The sequence below is a fragment of the Herpailurus yagouaroundi genome, unplaced genomic scaffold (genome assembly GCF_014898765.1).
Source record: "Herpailurus yagouaroundi ecotype Mexico unplaced genomic scaffold, PumYag 142, whole genome shotgun sequence".
Lineage (NCBI taxonomy): Eukaryota > Metazoa > Chordata > Mammalia > Carnivora > Felidae > Herpailurus > Herpailurus yagouaroundi.
This window is the reverse complement of record NW_024412397.1, coordinates 25,623,926-25,646,522: the sequence shown is the minus strand read 5'-3', so window position 1 is coordinate 25,646,522 and position 22,597 is coordinate 25,623,926. Positions and strand designations below refer to the sequence as shown.

At 41.3% G+C, this 22,597-nt stretch overlaps 1 protein-coding gene and 1 pseudogene across 5 annotated transcripts in view; one reads left to right on the top strand and one right to left on the bottom strand.

Moving 5' to 3' along the window:
- DYM (dymeclin) overlaps positions 1–22,597 on the bottom strand; it is a 360,650-nt gene that overhangs the window by 213,676 nt on the left and 124,377 nt on the right. The gene's annotated exons all lie outside the window — the stretch shown is intronic.
- Positions 15,758–16,833, top strand: LOC121032946 (L-lactate dehydrogenase A chain-like; annotated as a pseudogene).

Here is a 22,597-nt window from a genome sequence, read left to right as displayed (position 1 = left end):
AACCTACCTATACGTGAGCAACAAACAATTACAAAGTCCAATCACCACAGCAACAAACAATCTTCAAGAATCAATAAAATCTTCAAACATCAACACAAAAGAGGGGCACCTGGGTGGCTCAGTTGATGAAGTGTCCAACTCTAACTCCAGTCATGATCTCCCGGTTCAAAAGTTAGAGCCCCGCATCAGTCTCTGTACTGATGGCTCAGAGCCTGGAGCCTGCTTCAGATTCTGTGTCACCCTCTCTCTCTTCCTCTGCCCCTCCCCGGCTCGTGCTCTCTCAAAAATAAATAAACATTTAAAAATTTTTTTAAAAAGAATCAACAGAAATGTGTAATACCTTCGGGCAGATAACCACAGACCTTGAGACTGAAGGCCGTATAAGATCTAAATTAATACAGAGGTACAGTAGATTTCTAGATTAAAAGGCAATACTGCAAAACTACCCGTAAATTAATCTAAACTTCAGGATAATCACTACCAAAATACCAAGAGGAATTTGTGTAATATTTTGTAATACAGTGCAAAAGAAATACTGCTGAGGAGGAATGTTCCTGGTTAAACAGCAAAATTTTTATAAAGCTAAGGTCATTTAGAAGTGTGATACTGGCAGTAGACAAATTAGCTGGATGGACCAGAAATGAGTTCAAGTTCAGCAACAGAACAACATATATTTGAGAATTAACCTTATGATACAGGTAGTATTCCAAATGAGTAAAGACAAAATTCTAGAAATGTCTTCGGGACAACAGAATTTAATCATTTTCCCAGTATTTAATTATAAAAGTACCTGTCTGAACCTTGAGTTCAGAAAGCCTTTCTGTTATGCAAGAAACAAAATTCAAAAAGATACAAAGAAGAGCAGCGCCTGGGTGGCTCAGTAGGTTAAGCATCCAACTCTTGATTTTGGCTCAGGCCATGATCTTACAGTACGTGAGGTAGAGCCCCGTGTGCCAGGCTCTGCACTTACAAACATGCTGATTCGAAGGGGCACGTGCACCCCAATATTTATAGCAGTGCTATTAACAATAGCCAAATCACAGAACAAGCCCAAATGTCCATCAACTGATGAATGGATTAAGAAGATGTAGTATATGTGTGTGTGTACACGTACACACACAAACACACACACACACACACACACACACACACACACACACACTGGAATACTACTTGGTGATGAAAAAGAATGAAATCTCGCTATTTGCAACAACATGGATGGAACTGGAGGGTATTATATTAAGCGAAATAAGTCAGTCAGAAAAAGACCTATCATATGATTTTACTCATGTGTGGCATTTGAGAAACTTAACAGATGATCGATGGGGGAAGGGAAGGAAAATTAAGATAAAAACAGAAAGGGAGGCAAACCATAAGAGACTCTTAAACACAAAGAACTGAGGGTGATGAGGGTGGGGAGTGGGGTAAACGGGTGATGGGCATTGAGGAGGGCACTTGTTGGGATGACCACTGGGTGTTACATGTAAGTGATGAATCACTGGGTTTTACTCCTGAAGCCAAAACTACACTGCATGTTAAATAACTTGAGAAATAAATAAATAAATGTGCTGATGGCTCAGAGCCTGGAGCCTGCTTCAGACTTTGTGTCTCCTTCTCGCTCTGTTCCTCCCCTGCTCATGCTCTCTCTCAAAAATAAAGATTAAAAAAAAATTTTTTTTAAGCAAACAAAACAGACCACCAGAGACCTCACAGGCATACGATTATGTAGAATATAGAAAAACCTTATCAATACATCATTAAGTGGAAATGCAAATCACAAAACAGTATATATATACACAACACGCCCCACTTGTGTTTAAAAAATTATAAACGTACATCTTTCTGCATGTAAAAGCACCCACAGGTGCCTGGCAGGGTGCCCTTTTGACAGAAATTCTCTCTGATCATAGAGGAGAGTAGGAGTGAAGGTGGCCTGAAGGAGTTTCTTATTTCATTCAGTTTATTCCCGACTCTTGTACGACGTGGACATATCAATATTCAAGCATAACTTTCAATTAAAAACATTATGAAAGAAGTGAAGGAAGGGGGAAAATTCCTCGTCACCAACCCCACAAGATATGAGGCAATATGCACCTGGGCTAGGGGATACAGCCCGATGATCTTTATTTTTAAAAAGCACCTCCTGACAGGTGCTTTTTGGATGGATAAACACCAACACGTTAACACTGATCAGATCTAGGATGGTGGCAATGGTCGTGATATTTTAGTCTTTGTACTCATCTAGGTTTTTATTTTGATTACCTGTTATAACGAGCAGATGACATTTTTAACGAACACCTCTGTTAAAGAAATTAAATGCTTTGGTAAAGAAATTTTAAATGGATGGCAAATAAACAAAACTGGGAAATGTCATTTTCCCAGAACACAGGTAGATACTTTTCACTTCCTTTTTATAAACCGTCAACAGTTCAGTGTGACCATCTGTTCACTTCTAATAGTTTACATTTTTGAGTAAACACACGATATAAAACTACCGCATGGACCCCTATCAGTATATCACTTCTTACATAATTGTGGTCCTGCAAATCTCAAACATTTTCTATGATTCACTGGAATGACTTTTCTATTCCAGTGGGGGTATTCCTGCCCACGTTTTGGAGGTCCCCAAAGGAACATGCAGGGACGCTCAGCATGCACAGAACGCCCAGTATGAACCCCCAGTGTAGGCACAAGCAAACTTGAGGCCCAGGAAGAGAAATTACCCAAAGGATGTTTTCTTTAACGTAGGAAAGATCTTAAGATGATTGACAAAGACCGTAAAATTTCTGTCTAGCACTGTGCTCCCTGCTTTGCATTAGGAAAACTTAGATATTTGAATAAAAAATATCAACTAATAATTCATCATTACACATCACAAACTTAAACTGATTCAAAGCAATGTTCATGTGAACAGTTGCGGAATGTGAAACATTTCGTAAGAGATTCAGAATCGTTTAAGCAAGTGCAACCAGCAGCCAAATATTCTTTGCTTTGGGACTGACTTGTTGTTTATGTTAACATTATAAAAAGCTTCCAGTCACTTCCTTCCACTCAGAGTATGCCCCGGGACCGTGTACCCCTGCCTCCACCGCTGTGTGTTCCAGGATCGCAAGCAAAGAAAAACCCAATCAGGAAGTTCAATCTGCAAGAAAAATAATCACCGAGCGCTCTCCCAGGTAAAAGATAAGTGGGGTTTTTTGTTTTGTTTTTCTGTTTGTTTGTTTTGCAGATTCTCTTCACAGCTGCGCATCTTTGCAACTAGAAGAAGTAAGAGCTGACCGCCCCTGGAACAAATTTCACACACGTCTCACGGCACAACTCCACTCTCATTTTTTTGCCCCTTTCGGGTTTTCCCAAAGGGGGCTGAGAAGCTGCGTGCAACGTCAGACACACTAAGTTTTTATTAAGAAGCTAGTGCAGCCCCGCCTGCCCTCACCACACACATCCCTCCTCCCTGCCCTGGCAAATATCACTGCAGGGCGGCCTTTCCTTATAGGGAGAAGGGAGGCTGCCTGCCACTGCCTACATTGTAGTTTAAACTGGCCCAGGATGTTGGACCAGAATTCTTCCAAAAGTTCATTTCTTTTTGCTGATCCAAGTCTCTGATCTGTGACCCAAGAATCTTAGTGGAATTGCATTTTCCTGTTGGCAAACAAAATCTTGCTCCACCAGAAAAATAAGGGAAAGTTACAGTATGTTTCCTTCTGTTCTAAAAAAGCAAATTAAGGATGGTCTCCCAAGTTTCTTAATTGTATCCCTCACTCAGGTCTTCCAAATAAACTCTTAAAATAAGATGTATCTAACTAAAACTAGTAAGCACGGAAATAAACTAAAAGAACAAATCTGGTGTTGATGATTCAATCTTTTAAAAGTATGGACTCAAGATTATTTATCCGTTAACAATAAAAATGTGAGGGAGGGGACAGGTCTCATTACCAATATAACTGGTATGACAAAATTGTTGACTTTTTAAAACTGAACTGAGTGTAAAAAAATTAGATGTATGCCTCAGGTGTTATCGATGCTAAGAGAGCATCACTGCGTCCTGCTCGGTGTGAGCCATTCTCTCCTACAGGGCACACAAACTAAAGTGGTTTCCCATAAGCCCTTCTACACTGAGCCCTTGGTTTTGCTAGAGTGTTACACAGAGAGGCAAAAGTTGAAAATGCGTTAAAATTCTGGCAAAGGGAGCAAAATGACTAGAATGGAGGAGCTGTTACTATTCACAAAATACCTGTTCACTTGTGATCATTACTTGATCAGGAAGCCATGTTTTAAGCATTTCATATTTAAAAAAAAAAACAAAACACTAGTTTCTTTCTTAAACACAGGCATTTGGTGTGCTTTAAAAAAAATGGCTGAGTAGGGGTGCCTGGGTGGCTCAGTCGGTTGAGCATCCAGCTCTCGATTTTGGTTCAGGTCATGATCTCACAGTTCATGGGATTGAGCCCCTCTGTGCTCCATGCTGACACAGTGGAGCCTGCTTGGAATTCTCTGTCCTTCTCTCTCTGCTCCTCCCCTGCTCATGCTCTGTCTCTCTCTCAAAAATAAACAAACACGAAAAAAAAATTTTTTTAACTGGCTGAATATGTTGGGTCATTATCACATCATTTTTTAAATTTAAAATAATGGTAAATAGGCTCCAGATTAGCACTTTTGGCAGAATGTCTGATTTTCATGAACGGATTATGGATGTAAAGTGGTGGAGGTCTGCCTCACAGAACTATAGTGGAGGGCCAGTTGTTGGGGGTCCAACTATAAAGTCTCGACCTTGATGGAAATGCTCAATATCTTAATGACGGTGGTTTTTGCATAACTGCACATAATTGCTAAAACGAAACTAGGCACAGCAAAAGCAACTTTTACTGTATATAAATTATATCTCAATAAACTTGACTCCACCTTACCCTCTCCAAAAACATGTTGGCACAGATGTGGAGCAAGTAGAACTCTCATTTACTCTAGTGAGAGTGTAAACTGGGGCAAATAATTTGGAAAACAGTTTACTTGTAACCAATATAAGTGAATGAGGCACAACTAGAACCCAGCGATTCCACTAATTATTTTACTAGTGGACCAACAAAATGTTTACATGTGTGCACAGACAGGTACACGAATGTACATAGCATTGTCTTAATAGCCAAAAGTTAGAAATATCAAATACATATTACAGTAGAACGGGTAAATGTGAGATAGTCTTAAAATGGAATACTACATAATAAAAATGAACAAACTATGCATCATGCAAAACCACAGATCAATTTTACAAATAAGCAAAAGAAGGAAGACACAAAAGAATACATAGCATATGATCCCATTTATATAAATTTCAAAGCCAGACGAAACTACAGCACTAGATGTTGGGATAGTGGTTTCCTTTGCAGTTGGGAGGGGAGAGAGGTCAGGTGAGTATGTGAGAGGAGTTTTGGAGTGCTAGAATTACTTGATCTGACTGACCAGCAGGTACATACATGTCCATTCACTCTATCATAATGAATTGAACTACACTTCATCTGTGTATTTTTCTGTATGTTACCACTAAGAATAAAAATGTTAACTACTACAAAAAAAAACCAAAAAGTATGCATCCTTTTTTGTAAGATGATGATGGTAAGTATATCCCACAGTGCTCAAAGCGGTTGTCTTTGTTTACTGGAACTAAAAGTGATTTGTTTTCCTCATTAGAATGCTTTGATTTCTAAACTGAGCATGTAGTGAAAGAAATCCTAAAATCCGCAACAAGTTCATGGGGTATCCTTAGAACAATATTTCTTAAAAGAAATATATTAAAATATTGGACTAATGAGGAAAAAAATCATACAGAGAACATAAAGATGTTCTATCTTTATTAAAGGGCATAGTCGTCAAGTGTCTCTTTATCTCTAACGAAATTTATGTTAAGAAAACATGATCCCTAGCAATTATTTTTTCATTTTAAAATGAACATAAAAGAGCAACATACACAATCTTGAACTACATCCAGTCATACTATAATACTAGGTGATGGGGGGGGGGTCACTAATAGTTTTGCTTTTTTACATGTGTTTACATTTAAAGCCCTCTTAGAAGATCTGGTGACTGCTAGTTCCTAAAACAATTTTGAGTCAAATTCAGTTTTCCTAAGACAAAACAACATGATATTACTACCCCATCCTGTATCCCAGAAGGAATACTTTGACCATCACAAAAAGAAAGAGAGAGAGAGAGACAGAGAGAGAGAGAGAGAGAGAGAGAGAGAGAATATCCCAAGCAGGCTCTGTGCCGTCAGCGCAAAGCCCAATGCAGGGCTCGATCCCATCAGCCACGAGATCATGACCTGAGCCGAAATCAAGAGTCAGACACTTAACTGACTGAGCCACCCAAGCGCCTCAAATTTACTTTTTATGTAAAAATATTCATATGAAATTCTTTACCTTCTCCAAATAAAAATCAAGGTTAAAGTCTGAATTATGCATGAGATTTTGTCAGAAACTACCTAGATTAACTGTAGGATCAATCCTCAAAAAACACAGGAAATAAACAGTATCAGTAACCAAAGAGAATCCATTCAGAACCTACCAATAAGTTTCTACCCAGTAAAATCTTAGACTGATTACCCACATTAGCATTCAACTTCCACTTGTGAAGGAGTAAATATAAATCAAATAAGTGCAGATATAATAAACAATACAGATTTATTCCTACCTTCGGTAGCCACCATTTTTTCCATGTAGGTCTCCAAGTGTTACTTTTCTGGTAATTATAAACTGAGAATCTGTTACTACTCCCTGGTTGAAAATGACATTGATGGAAAGACGGAAGGAGTTTCTTCTCAAAACTCTGATCATTTCAATTTTAAAATGAATTTTTAGGGGCGCCTGGGTAGCTCAGTCGGTTAAATGCCTGACTTCGGCTCAGGTCATGATCTCACGGTTCAGGAGTTTGAGGCCTGCATCAGGCTCTGTGCTGACAGCTCAGAGCCTGGAGCCTGCTTCACATTCTGTGTCTCCCCCTCTCTCTGCCCATCTCCCACTCACACTCTCTCTCTCTCTCCCTCTTTCTCATATAAAAACATTTAAAAAATTTAAAAACTAAAATGAATTTTTAAACGCCTTAAAGACATCTACCATCAAAGAATAGGATGGGAACTTGGAAGGCACTAGGAAACTAGAATCTTTAAAATGAGGACATCCATCCATAAATATTTGGAATATTAAATTCATTTAATTAACGAATCCAATAGGTTCCCAAGATGTAAATGCTCAGCAAGGGGCATCTGGGTGGCTCAGTCGGTTAAGCATTCAACTTTGGCTCAGGTCATGATCTTGCAGTTCGTGGGTTTGAGCCCCATGTCGGGCTCTGTGCTGACAGCTCGGAGCCTGGAGCCCGCTTCTGATTCTGTGTCTCCCTCCCTCTCTGCCCCTCCCCCATTCGCGCTCTGTCTCTCTCTGCCTTTCAAAAATGAATAAATGTTAAAAAAAACAAATTAAAAAGTGAAATGGCTATAAATATCTACGGTTCCTTGAGATATTATATAATGACACTGTGAAACCATCGTGATTAGCAAGACATTGAAACACTCATCAGGATGATTATTAATAATAATTTCTGTATTATCAAAAAGATTTTCTTCTTATTAATAAACACAATTTTAAATATGTCGATTTATAGATGTCTTATAATGTACATGACACATTAGTTTAACAATGCACTATATAATTTATGAATCAATTCACTTAAATTAGGGGGCTGCTATAAAAGGCTATATCAATGGGGTGGATGATCAATAATGTTTGAAGACTACCACACTCCAGAAAGTGTTGAAGGCAGGGGATAACAGAAGACAAGGAATCTAAAGAGGAAGAAAAAAGCAGTTTCTGCCATTTAATGACGATCTCTACCAATTACCACATTAAAACCAAACCAAGCATTATTATCATTCACCCAATTTTACAGGCAGATTAAACTCAGAGAGCCTCAGTTCCTTAGCGCCCAAGTTGCTCTCGGTCTAAAGCAAATACTCTCACGCACTGCCCTCACAGCCTCTCTGGCTCCCAAACAATAAAGGCGGCCCCTGGTCTTAGCCGTGAATTACAAATTGAAATCCTACCATAGATCAGGTCTCCGGTACCTGGGATATAACAGGCCTAAATTCGATCGATTTGCTACCAGGAACAGCATTCTGTGCTTCACAAATGAGTCTGTACCCCAATTATCTCGCCTGACTTCTCTCTCACTTTTCAACCTCATCCAGAGAACCCTATATATTATCATTTTTATTTTGCATGGATTGGGTTTTTTTTGTTGTTGTTGTTCTTCAACCTTCTGCTTCTGTTCATCTCAGTAATGCATGTGTATTTTCTTGATTTCCCCCTAAGGAACCATCATCTCTCCTAGGCATTTTGACCCTTTCTTATGGTGAATAAACATTTACCAAATTATCTTTTTTTTTTTTTAACGTTTATTTTTGAGAGAAAGAGAGAGAGGGAGAGAGCACAAGCAGGGGAGGGGCAGAGAGAGAGGGAGACACAGAATCCGAAGCAGGCTCCAGGCTCCGAGCTGTCAGCCCAGAGCCTGACGCAGGGCTCGAACTCAAGAACAGCGAGATCATGACCTAGTCGAAGTCGGACGCTCAGCTGACCGAGCCACCCAGACGCCCCTTTCCAAATTCTCTCTCTAGCAAGTGTGCCCAGCTCCTTCAATGAATAAATTGATGACACTACATTCAGGGTGCCCGCAACCCTGAGAGAGGAGACGGGCAGGAATGTCATTCTAACACCGTGTAGTGAGAGTGTTACACAGTCGCGTGGGAAGAAAGCGCTCACTGTGCCAGCGCGTTCCCAGGAGAGCCTCCCAAAGCTGCTTCCTGTGACCTGGGGCGTGCAGGTGGGTGACAGATCTGCATGCAGGTGGAGAGCGGGAAGGCACCTTCAGTGCACGGAACGCTATCACACAAAGCTGGTCAAGCACGGCCCTTCTGTGTTCCTAGCGCTTCAGTCGGCAATGTGGAGTGAGATAAGGCTGGAAAGAGAGGACAGGCTACGAGGGCGGGGGCCGCAGGACAGCGTTTCTCCAGGAATGCTCGACACAATGCCCGATTCTGAAGGGCCCCAGGCAGGCCAAGAATTCAAGTCTTTTCTGATGTTCACACAAAAGAATGACAATTATCCCATATTCATTTTCAGGTGTACCTACAGTTAATACTGACCCATTACGAATGTACTAAATCAGTTATGGGATCCCGTAATTGGCTTTCATAAACTAGAAAAAAGGATCACCAGAGCTTACAGGAAATCCTAAGTCTTCTTTCCAGTAACTGCTATGCAATGCCTCTTTGTGCTACCAAGCTCCTTATGCCCGGACAAGCGATGTGCACCCAGGCACGCACGACAGGTGTTTGGCATTCCTGCGCTCCCCATTTTGTTTTGAATTGGTCATGGCCTTAAGTGATGCACTTTAACCTTTCTGAGTTATAAATTTGTTACAATGGCTTCCAAATGACCAATTAAGATGGTTGTGGGCTCTCTGGTTAACCCTCCGGAACACAGTGACGCACAACTAGGAAGACCACCCCGCCACCAAGGCACGCTTCCCCGCGCCGGGCCACAGCCACCCAGCGGGACGCAACGGAGGCTCACGGAGCTCTGAGTCCCTCAGATAAGACACCTCCTTCCGGGGCCGTGAGGCCAAAGCGTCACCAGGACAAACCGTCAAAAGCCACAACTGGAACTGATCACCTACCTTCCCCTAAAAGCTCGTCAGGATGAACTGCATTCTGCCCTGCGTCCCTGTTTACCCAGAGCAGCAAAAAGGTCTGAAGCTCTATCACACCTGGGCTCCTCGCCATATGGTTCGGCACGTCACTCAAATAGCTCTCGCCATCCGGATCCTTCTACTAGCCCTCTGGAACCCAGGTCTTTTGGCGGGGGAGGGGGGGGGAACCCTCTACGCTTTCAAGTTCAATCTCTCTGAATGCCTCAGATATCACAGAAACCTGGGTGTCCCCTGAGGACAGTTCTTTCTCAGAAGACGTTTCAAGCGATGACTCACTTTTTCTCTGTCCACAGCCCTTGTACCACACACTCATTACCGCTTCCCAACTACCTCTCTCCACACATTCCCGCGACCTTCAGACATCCCATCAGTCCTTCTTGCTATAGTCATCTACAGACAACATTGTCACTTCTGCTCATCTTCCAGTAATGTGAGCACTGACCCCGTCTCTCTCTCAACACTACTCCAGTCCTCATTTTAAAAATTTCAACCTACTCTCAGTCAAGCCACCCAACAGTAAGCCTCAGAGGCCCTGATCTGCTGATTCACTTCCCCTATCCTACCTCAGTGAGCCACTCCCATGGCCGCACCCCGCCTACATGTTCTAACTGCACCACCACTACAGTTCTGAATTCCTGCATTCCACGCTCTGGTTACTATCGCCCAGCTTTCCAGGTCACCTCCTCCATGGAATACCAGACTCAAACCGTTTTGGACCTCATCGGGTCTCCATCACTTTTTCAACGTCCGTCACCACCCCCATGCCCTTGCTTCCCTCCTCACCCAGCTAGGTACTTTATTGTACCTATGTTATAACTCACACATTAGAAAACCTCTGTGAAAGAATCTCACAGAAGATTAAGTACAGCAGGAAAATTAGTGAACTAAAACATAAATCGGAAATTAGCCGAATGCCAAGAAGTAGAATTCTCAGAGAGAGAGAGATTGGAAGAACAGAACAAGAAGGTCCAATATACGAGTGACAGGAATTTCCGAAGAGAACCGCAGAGACATAACGCAACACAATAAAATTGCCGATCACACAAGCTACCAGAAAGGAGAGGTTTAAGGATCTCCATCACCACCCCTAGGTCAGATAACTAACAAGGTTAAATCCAGGTTTCAGGCTTTTTGCAATGTATCATATCACTAAAAGAGGAGAGAGAGAAACAGCCAGTGTGCTAAGAGATCCCATGAGGCTCAAATCACACATATGCTACTTCTCCAGCTGGGATGCATGAACTCCTAGAGATGGTCCATGATGTGCTAGGAATTAGCACATCAGAAAGGTCAACAAATAAGGTCAGAAAACAGACATGCTACTTTTTCCTGAACTATTAATTTTACACAAAAGATTCCAAGGAAGTTAATTAAGTCCATGAACTGGCAAATAATTCCATCTTAACAGAAATGAAACAAGCACGGATATGCTCACGGAAGGAGTACTTAAAAGTGCATTAATTGAGAAGATAAAATATAAAACCTGGGCGTAGGCCAAGCGGCTTCTGACAAACTCCTCCATCCTTAAGGTTATGTACCCACTTGCCTCAGCTATTGTAACTAGGCTAAAAAAGCACTATTAATAGCTCTGGTTGCTATCTCATCAATGCGTGAATTACTACGATTGGCAGAATTCAAGATCTGCTTAACAACAACAAAAGATTCTTTCTGTAACTGTTTCTGTTCTTTCTTTTGTTCTGCACTTACACGCTGCAGTTTGTGTAGAATATAGCAAAAATGCTGGGAGACTGAGGACAAAAAGTGGTATGCAGAGAGGGAGAGATACAGGGCTCTGCCTCATCCCACGGTTTTCTGGTCACTGTGAAGTTCTGATGAGAAACCCTACAAACCACCCATCCTAGAAGCCTAATTTATTATACTACTGCCTTGTCTGCATCCACTATATATCACCACCCAGGGGTAAGTCAGGATCGGGTAAATTACAAGTAACAGACCCGTGTAATAATGGCTTCAATAAAAGTCCCAAAGTAGTTGCATTTTGCTCTCTGATGTTCTCTTGTAGCTCTACTACGTATAGTCTGCATTTCTAAGTGTCACTCATGGTCCGATATGGCTACACCAGCCCCAGCCATCACATTTTCATTCAAGTCAGCAGGACAGAGGTAAGTACACACACTCCCTTTAAGAACTCTACCTGTTGGGGCGCCTGGGTAGCTCGGTCGCTTAAGTGTCCCACCCTTGACTTGGGCTCACAGGCTCACGGTTCGTGAGTTCGAGCCCCACATCGGGCTCCATGCTGATGGTACCGAGCCTGCTGGGGATTCTCTCTCTCCTCTCTGCCTGTCTCTCTCTCAAAATAAATAAATAAACTTTAAAAAAAAAAAAAAAAGAACTCTACCTGCAAGTTTGCCCATATCACTTCTGCTTACATTCCCTTGGCCAGAATGCAGACTATATATGGTTGCAAAAGGTTCTGAGAAATGTGATCTATTCTCGGCATCCGTGTAGTCCGCTGATATGGGGGAAGAGACAAACTAGCAGTCAGTGTCATACCATATTCAAATAAATCCTTTGCAATGCCCCCTAAACATGCCCCTTCCATCTGAGATAATGGAACAGCTAGAGTGCTGAACATACCCTGCCTTTCTGAGCCCTTTCTGTAACTCAGCTCAGGGGAAACAAGTGTGTCCAGATAACCAGTGAGCTTTATGGACAACTTGAGAACTGGCAGGAACACTGGTACACTTAACCATGACATTTTTTTTGTTGTTGTTGTTGTTAATATAAGCAACAGGAAGCCTCAAAGCATGTGCTATTAATCATACCACAAAAGAAAGGGGTTAATAACTTCAGCTACTACACAGCAAGAATTTGCCTGCTTCCTGATTTGACCAAGTCAGCTATGAAATTAACGAAAGTAACAGCTTGGATTTAAGCCACACCTTTCCTCACTGGAAACCAAACTTTGCAAGTATATGGTAATGCTATTTTATTTTCATAATGTACCCTAACGACAAAATAAAACCTGGTATTTATTGGCACATCTTAAATCTCTCCTGCTTTAACATTTAATTTGCTATATGCAAATATATACATACACAACGATAAGAACTGAAAAAGAATGAGAAAAAATGGCAACAGCTGATTTGTTACACCGTGGTAGAATTATAGCTTATCTGTTTAAATATTCGTTACTTCTAACGCTCTTTGTGCTGTAATGTTTTAAACATTTTTATAAACACACACAGGAATATATATATTACACACATACAGCACAGAGTATGGACAACAATAGATGGTATCACGAAAACATCACTGGTTTTGAAGCTACACGTAATCTTAAAGTCCAGTCTTCCCACCTACCAGCTGTGTGACTTAATGAAAATTACATAACGTCTGTAAAATAAGGATCACACTAGTACCATTTAGTGTCTGTTGCTCCCATTTCCACCCTGCTCTCACCTATGATCAGTAGTGTAGGGGGCCCAAACCCGCAAACTCTTATTTTCCAAACTCCTTTGCCTGCTGGCTTCAGATTAGAGCAGACACTGAGACTGGAAGTGGACAAGAATAGAGAAGGCATTTTTCTTTCTGCTTCCGGTCGGCTCTCTAGCAGATGCAACCATGGTTCCACAGGCTTCCTGCTCGGGTAGGAAGGCTCCAAGGGTAGTGGAGCAAACTGGGGCCGTCTCAAAATCAAACGGATCTCAAAACATAAACAATAGATGGACCCACAAACTGTTATTTACCCAAACAGCACCATCTCTTAAGCGGTATAAATATGTAAATGGGCAGAATTGTTTTTACTTTTAGAAATATTCCTGGAAAGCTTTATACTTTAGAATAACTACTATTGAAAAGACCTTCTCTCTTAAAGTTGGTATCTGTCAGTCTCTCTATACTTTCTAAGATAAACAAGCCGGGGGGTAAGAATTGACTAATATTACCAAGGCACAGAAATATTATTAGGAAGAGTTTTGAAAAGACGAATTTAAAATGTTCCAACCCTTACCCTCAATCCACAGCATCAGGAGCCACTGGAAGCATAATATGTCAGACTATGAAAATACGTGACTCAGCAGCTTATGAAATTTTTAATTGCAAAATGATCTCAACTTGGCTTGCTTTTGCACCAAATGGCCTGGAAAACAGTACTGATAGCTAGCCAGGCTTCCAATTTGACAAAGTTATGGCCGGGGATGCTAAGGAGGTTGCTGCTGGATCTGCTTATCATCCTTTTCAATCATCTAGAAAAGGGGAGGCAATAGCCTTAATTTTGTCAGCAGAAAGGCTGAGGGAACACGAAACACGAAAGACAAAAATAAACGGTGTTTGGAAAAGTGGAGAAAGTGACACAGATGGGAGGGGGGAAAGATGAGGACGATAAAGGGTAAATGGCATTTGCTTTTAGCACCTATCATGTTCTAAACACTTACTCACTACTTGTCATATATATGTTATTTAAATGTAACAGAAGCCCACAGGGTAAATGATATTCTAGCTTCTATTTTTAAACTGAGGGAATTAGGGTTCGATGAAGTTTAAGTAACTTAATCAAAGTGACACAACTAGCAGAAGGCAGGGCCCAGTTTCTAGCTCAGATCTGATGCCAAAAGCTTCCAACTCACCATCCCGCTGGGGAAGGTTTCTAGTTGCTTCTCTCCCTCCCTTTCTTTCGCCTGGCCTCTGTCAAGTATGGGACCTCTATGGCCTTGTGGAAGTGAATCTGGAGACTCCCAAGCACCGATGAATTATACCTCCCTTTCTCTCTCCACTATTCATCCAACTGGATTCAATAAGCCTTTGAGGACCAGGGTCTGGCTCACAAAAGCAGAAAAACGAAAGATACTTACCATAATTCCGCAAGGAATCATCGTTCCATTTTTATAGACAGGGAAAGGCTTAGAGAGATACAAAACTTTCACAGGTTATAGAGATAATTAGATTACTTACGGGAAAGGGTTTAAACCCAGGTCTGGTCTACTTCCACATTCTTCAGAATCTTACCTAACAATTCTAAAAGGCTCAGGAGCAAAGATACAGCTTGTTAATGCACAAGCTGAAATTTACAACACTAACTCATCCTCACAGTGATTCTGTTCTTTTTACAACATTTAAAAAAAATTTTTTTAATGTTTGTTTATTTTTGAGAGAGAGACAGAGTGTGAGCGAGGGAGGGGCGGAGAGAGAGAGAGCGAGACACAGAAGCTGAAGCAGGCTCCAGGCTCCGAGCTGTCAGCACAGAGCCCCCGACACGGGGCTCGGACTCACAAACTGTGAGATCATGACCTGAGCCAAACTTGGACGCTTAACCGACTGAGCCACCCAGGCATCCCCCAACATTTTATTATGAAATCTGTCAAACATACAGGAAAATTGAAAGAATTATATAGTGAATACCCATATACCCACCACCTCCATGTTACATGAACATTTTGCTACATTTGTGATAACATCCCTACCCATCTATGCATCCCTACCTTCACCCACCAGTGTAGCTTATTTTGTTAATGTATTTCAAAGCAAAGCTCCAGATACATTTTAAATGGGAGTCTTGAATAACTCAAAACACTAAATTTTGGAATATTATTTACTCATGTAAAAGGTGGTCCCAAACTATACCAACTATCCTTTAAGACCGTTTTTACTACCATTCACAAATTCTGTCAGCAAGTCGCCTTTGAATTTACTCCAATAGCCATGTTGAAATCAACATAAGTTAAAACAGCTGCTTCATAAAAGTTACACTCACTTGACTGTGATAGAATTTAACAGTTTTAAAGCAAATCCATTTTAATTGCTTCATATTTCAAATAAGACTTGCCTTCCCAAAAAATGGAAATTCCCTAGCTTTAATATTCTTATTTTTTTTAGCTCTTTAATATTTTAAAATTTCACAGTACTATAAATTCTGTCACAGAAGTCTTAGAAGCAGATCAAATCACTTCTAGCAAGCCTTGGAAACTTACTCCTAGGATCTCATTTGAAACTGACTGCTTTGGTACGGGAGCGGCTGCCACCAAGTCCGGACCCAACACCACATGCTGCCGACGCCCGCCTGCCCAAGGTGCACTCCCGATTCCTTCTGCTTCTAAGTCTAAGGTTATAGAGAGAATTAGATATGGCAACTCTCAAGGATCAACTGATTCAGAATCTTCTTAAGGAAGACCATACCCCCCGGAATAAAATTACAGTTGTTGGGGTTGGTGCTGTTGGCATGGCTTGTGCCGTCAGTATCTTAATGAAGGACTTGGCAGGTGAACTTGCTCTTGTTGACGTCATGGAAGACAAACTGAAGGGAGAGATGATGGATCTCTAGCACGGCAGCCTATTCCTCAGAACACCAAAAACTCTCTGGCAAAGACTATAATGTGACTGCAAACTCCAAGCTGGTTATTATCACAGCTGGGGCACGTCAGCAGGAGGGAGAGAGCCGTCTTAATTCGGTCCAGCGCAATGTGACCAGCTTTAAGTTCATCATTCCTAATATTGTAAAATACAGCCCAAACTGCAAGTTGCTTGTTGTTTCCAATCCAGTGGATGTCTTGACCTATGAGGCTTGGAAGATAAGCGGCTTTCCCAAAAACCGTGTTATTGGAAGTGGTTGCAATCTGGATTCACCGGTCCCGTTACCTAATGGGGGAAAGGCTGGGAGTTCACCTGGTAAGCTGCCATGGGTGGGTCCTTGGAGAGCATGGAGACTCCAGTGTGCCTGTATGGAGTGGAGTAAATGTTGCTGGTGTCTCCCTGAAGAATCTGCACCCTGACTCAGGCACTGATGCAGATAAGGAACAGTGGAAAGAGGTTCACAAACAGGTGGCTGACAGTGCCTATGAGGTGATCAAACTGAAAGGCTACACTTCCTGGGCCACTGGACTGTCTGGGGCAGATTTGGCAGAAAGTATAATGAAGAATCTTAGGCGGGTGCATCCGATTTCCACCATGATTAAGGGTCTCTATGGAATAAAAGATGATGTCTTCCTTAGTGTTCCTTGCATCTTGGGACAGAATGGAATCTCAGACGCTGTGAAGGTGACCCTGACTCCTGAGGAAGTGGCCCGTTTGAAGAAGAGTGCAGATACACTCTGGGGGATCCAAAAAGAGCTGCAGTTTTAGAGTCTTCTAATGTTGTACCACATCACCGTCTAGACTACAACGGGATTTTTAGTTGGAGGTTGTGTATATCGTGTTCTGTTATTCAAGTAATAACGTTAAAAATGGCCTAGGAAAAACGTCAGTTTCCTAAGTTACAAATAGGAATGGTTCACAAAGCCTTGCGGCTACATCCTGATGCTGGATGGTACTCATCTTGCGTCTTCCTAAGTCAGTTAACGTGAAACAGTTCCACTGCCTCAGAGACACCACCGCCCATAATGAATATGCTGCAGTTCGCTAGTCAAACCAGATGTGTATTTACTGTGTGTTGTATGACTTACTTCTGGATCCTTCATCCAACATGCCTCGTGCAACTTTTGTTTTCTCCAGCCAATCACATCCTGGGATCCAATGTTTAAATTCAGCATTGCATGTATTGTGCGTAACTGCTCTAAAGGATCTTATTTTGTGTACTGTGTAAGTCAGAACATAGTGAACGTTGCCATATGATGTAAAAAGAAAGATCTACCTACAAACGATGCAACCAACTATCTTAAGTGTCACACCAAGCAACTAAAATATCAAATAAGCTTCGAACAGTGGGGAAAAAAAAAAAAAAAAGAAACTGACTGCTTTATTCTATAACCTTCCTGGTGAATACGAATGAATTTGCTTCCCAACTCTCTGTGACAGAAAAGAGGCCCCGATCTTCCCTTCACAACTATTAAGAAGGAAACGAGCACAGAGGGCTGGCACACTGACCTTCACGGCCATTTCAGGCACGGTGGTCAGCAAATTACAAGGATAATACGAGAGAAGCCAAAACTGTAGTTTGACACCATACTACTTCCAATGAATATCATTTAGGAAACACCTTTTAGAAAGTCTAAAACCGGAAATACTTTTTTGCAGAGAGCAATTAAAAGTGAAATCGCTCCTGTTCCCACCCTACAACTGCACACAGGCATTTGGATTGCGGATACTGACCTATATACTCCACGTATCCCTGCAAGGAGCCACCACAAGGAACCAGCAAAATGAAATTAACTCTACTTTATAAGCCACAAAAGTAGTTTCAGTCCTGAAAATAAAGGAGGGTGAAAAAAAAAAAAAAAGCCATTCTTTCACCTGGTATATAAAATCTACCAAATCATTCCAAGTAAAAATGAACTGAGAATGTAATTATTGTTTATTTACAAAGCACTTCCTTTTCTTGAAAGTTCAAAGCGCTTTCATTGGAAATGTTTTCACAACCATGGCTGTTTCTGAGGGCCACATACTTTTTCTCTTACGGTACTTTTTCTTTCTCGCAATGAGTCAGCTCAGAAAAAGCCAAAACTGAAGAGAAAAATAACCATCACATAAAATAAATTACAACCACTGCATAGCATACCTGTCGTAATGGATTCAATAACTTTCTCAATAAAAGTAACCGGGAGAGATAGGAGTTTTAATCTTCAAATTCTACTTTATTAATTTCTCTACGACAGCATCCGCCTAAACAAACAATCACAACTTTGGCCTTGCAATTTGGCTGGGACACCCACCACCGCAAGCAAAGGAAAAAAAAACATTTTTGATGGCTCATTCAAATGGAAAAGCCATATATCAGAAGTTATTGTGTAAAACCTCAGTACTTTGACGGAAAGCGCAGTGTGGGAGAACACAATTAATTAGGGTTGGCTCTTTAAAAAACATTAAATACTCGGTTATAATCACATTACAGCTTTGTCTTATAAAGAGAAAACACAAGAAAGTTCAAGGTCAGCCCTTCCTTGCTTCAACTCTTTTTTTAGGCATCAGAGGCAAGTAAAAAGCTTAAAAATATAAGAAAAGACAAGGTCAAAGAAGTTAAGGATAGAACCAAAAGAAAAATAACTGTTATGTTTTTCTTTCTCCCAATATTAAATATTCAGCGTAATTAGTAATTCTTCCAGTGACTATCTGAAATCTCTATTATAAATGTGTATACTGGGGGCACCTGGGTGGCTCAATTGGTTAAGCAGCTGACTTCGGCTCAGGTCATGAGCTCACGGTTCAGGAGTTCGAGCCCCGCGTCGGGCTCTGTGCTGACAGCTCAGAGCCTGGAGCCTGCTTCACTTTCTGCATCTCCCTTTCTCTCTGTCCTTCCCCTGCTCCCACTCTATCTCTTTCTCTCTCAAAAATAAATTAACATTTAAAAAAATTTTTTTTAACGTGTATACCAAAGAGCAGATATTTTCATAATTTAGTTACATTAGAAATCTGAGTAAACTTGTAAATCACTATATGGTCACTGGCCTTTTTCAAAAAAAATTTTTAAACAAAAGTTATCTTTTAAATATTACTATGTAATATCATTACTAATAGTGACCACTTTTGTGTACCTGCTAGGTGCCTGGCTCTTTCCTACGCTTTTGCTCATTTGATCACCTCGGCAGTCCTACACAGGGAGGCACTATCCTCATTTTACCCTGACTGATCTGAGTCACTACTGAGAGGTTAACAGCGAACACCTAGTCGGTAGAGAGCAGGACTGGCATTGAGTTCCAGGTCTGCCTGACACCAACAGCCAATCTCACACTTGCATCCCTTACACAATTCCGATTATCAAAATCTAGAGCCCATCCCTCCGAAGGACGATGTAAATGGTGGCCTCCACAATCAGAAAAGAAAACAATCTGTTTCAATCACAGAATTATTTCTGGAGGGACTCCTTACACCTTCTGGAATGTCCTTTTTAAAAAAACAAAAAACACATTTGTGAGGTCGGGAGAGGCTGCGACTGGCCTGCTCTGGCCCCACCACAAGCAGGGCTGTGGTTTAAAACAAAGAATGACCGGCACTTAGAGATGCCTTAGCTGTCAACAAACAAGAGGCCAGCGGCCTCCCAAACAGAATCTCAGCACTTAATACCTATTATGGACTGAATGCGTCCCCCCACCCAAATTCATATATTGAAGCCCTAACCCCCAATGCGATGGTAACAAAAGGGGAGGCCTTTGGGGGTGATCAGGTGTAGAGGAGGTCACGAAGGTGGAAACCCTACCTCGGGATTAACGCCCTTACAAGAAGAGGAAGACACACCAGAGCTTTCTCTCTCCACCATGTGAAAATAGAGCTCGCCAGGGAGATGGCCAGGGAGAGGGCCCTCACCAAGAATTAAATCTGCTAGCACCTGGATCTTAGACCTCCCAGCCTCTGGTACTGAAAGAAGCAAGTGTTTGTTGTTCAACCATCCAGGCTACAGTATTTTATTATAGCTGTGTGAGCTATGTGTCATCACCATATACCCTGCTCCGTCGCATCACAATCGGAGAGGTTAAGTGTCTTCGATCACTGGCTCTGCAGAACATCTTTAACAGGGGAGGGTGATATGCTTACAGCGTAAAGTAAGAACTACGTATCAACTGCCTTACTAACTGTAACTAAGGCTACCAATACTACTGATACCTTTGATGAGCTGAACATCTGAAGTATTTATCATAATACGGGTTTGTCAGCATCAAGTCTTTTTGTACTAAAGTCTTTGGCTAGTTTCACAAACTATCGAAAAGAGACTGTATTTTTTTCAGATAAATTAGTGAATAAGAAGCGGTACCATAGCAACTGTTGTCAAGGCAAGTTCATTTAGGAAGCAAGGAGAAATCTCTTGTGGGCAATATCTATTTAACAATCAGATTTTCCTTTCTGCCTGTCATTGGCCAAATTTTGCACCACATAAAATGGAAAGCCAGTTGGAGAAAGAGCAAAAACACGGCTGGTGTTTCAAAACATTTTTTACATAAATTTTGAAGTCTGACGAACAGACCAAAAAGACAAAATATTCTCTGAAATTTTAAACTCCCATAAGTTTATCAGAGATTTTCTGATCACTCACATCATCTAATTAAATGTATCTTCTTTTAAATTATTTTGACTTCAACAAAAAGCAGAGGAGCTTCAATGCAGGTTAAAAAAAAGTTATTCGATGAGGAGAGATGTTGTCTAGTTTCAGAAGTTATTTTACATACAATACCTCATTTATTCTTCACAATAACCTGGTACAAAAAGTCTTGTTTGTTGATCAGGCTTATGTGGTAGGATAATGAGATTCAAAGAGGTAAAGAACTTGTCTAAGATCACGCTGACCTGGGACTCCATTCCAAATCATCTGATTCTCAATATCAAGCTCTGGCAATCTACCCTTATCCACAAGGACTTCCGGGAATGAGAGAAAAGTCAGCTGAGAGCTCCCTGTGGTATAATCTAGAGTGGAGCTATGAGGCGAGGGGAAGGCGCTGGTGTGAACTCACAAGAGGCCTGGCCAGCACCTCTTGCCACTAAGGGACTACGTGCTCTAGCTTCATGAAGAGCCTTGTGGGTAAGTCCTAAAACTCAAGAGAAACTGTGGGGATCCTCATCAACTCTGAGGTCTGCTGTCTGGGAAAACCAGGCTCTTGTCCCCCACCTCTGCCCCAGCTAATCCTCGCTGGGATTCCAGGAAATGAAACTGAGTCTATGTAGAAAGTCACAAGAGCCCTCAATACATTAATTTTCTTTGTTATTTAACATGTGCCACCTACAGAAACACTCTGCTTTCCACAAAGGAATTAGAATGAGTAAATCTGGGGGCGCCTGGGTGGCTCAGTCGGTTAAGCTTCCCACTTAGGCTCAGGTCATGATCTTGTAGTAAACGAGTTCGAGCCCTGCATTGGGCTCTGTGCTGACTGCTCAGAGCCCGGAGCCTGCTTCGGATTCTGGGTCTCCCTCTCTCTCTGCCCCTCCCCACTCGTGCTCTGTCTCTCTCTGCCTCTCAAAAATAAAGAAACATCATAGAATGAGTAAATCTGCTTTCAATATGGTGCCAAGGACAGAATCATGAATAAAGGAGGAAGCCCCAAAATATCTGTTTAAGGATAATCTAGGGCTGAAAATAAGCACAAATATTACCGTTAGTTAAAATTGTGGATCATACCATACCTAAGAAAACTATATTTGAGACACACTGAACACTGCATGTATAAAACCTGGAGGGGAAAGACAGGACATAAAGTTGCAGGTACAGAAAAGACTGAGATGATCAAACTAACAAAAACTCATTAGTAACTGAATAGTACCTGCCAAAAGAGTTAATGAGCACTTAGTCTAGATTAATAAAAAAAAAAAAAATGCAATGTCCAGAATCAGGGAGTTTAGACTCCAATCTATTTCGTGCTGGAGTACTGTACCAATGGTCACACTTCAGGATAAACTGATACAATGAACCTCATCAGCAACAGAAAACAATGAAGAGAACAACAAGAAGAGAAACCAAGATAACACAAGAGCAGAAGGTCAGTTAAAACCATCAGAGCTGCCTGACAACAATATATTCCTCAGTAGGTAATAGTACCAGCTCAACTGTGTAATGATGGGCCCACGGCAAAATAGATCCAAGCACGGGAAAGGGACCCAGACCAAGTGAGTGGTGCTGAAATGGACCAGCTATATTAGAATGCTTCTTGAAAATGTCTATGACAGGGCCCAAGCACATGTGTAATGACTTAGAAATTAAAGGGTGTAAGCGCATGTGCATGCACTTTTTTTAATTATGCCAGATGGACTGCTAATGTTGAGAAGTCACCTGCTGACCTTTAGCCTCGCTTCTCCTAATCTTGGAATTCTACGATTCATTAAAGGATACATTAATTAAAATTCTAGCATTCTTTTGGAAACGGTAAAGTGATGTATCAGTTGGTTCTTCTTTCATTTTGTCAGCATTTTAGAGAAACATCTAAGCTAAAAAGCTATAAAGAGGAAGGAAACCATGATTTCTTGTACTGCAAAA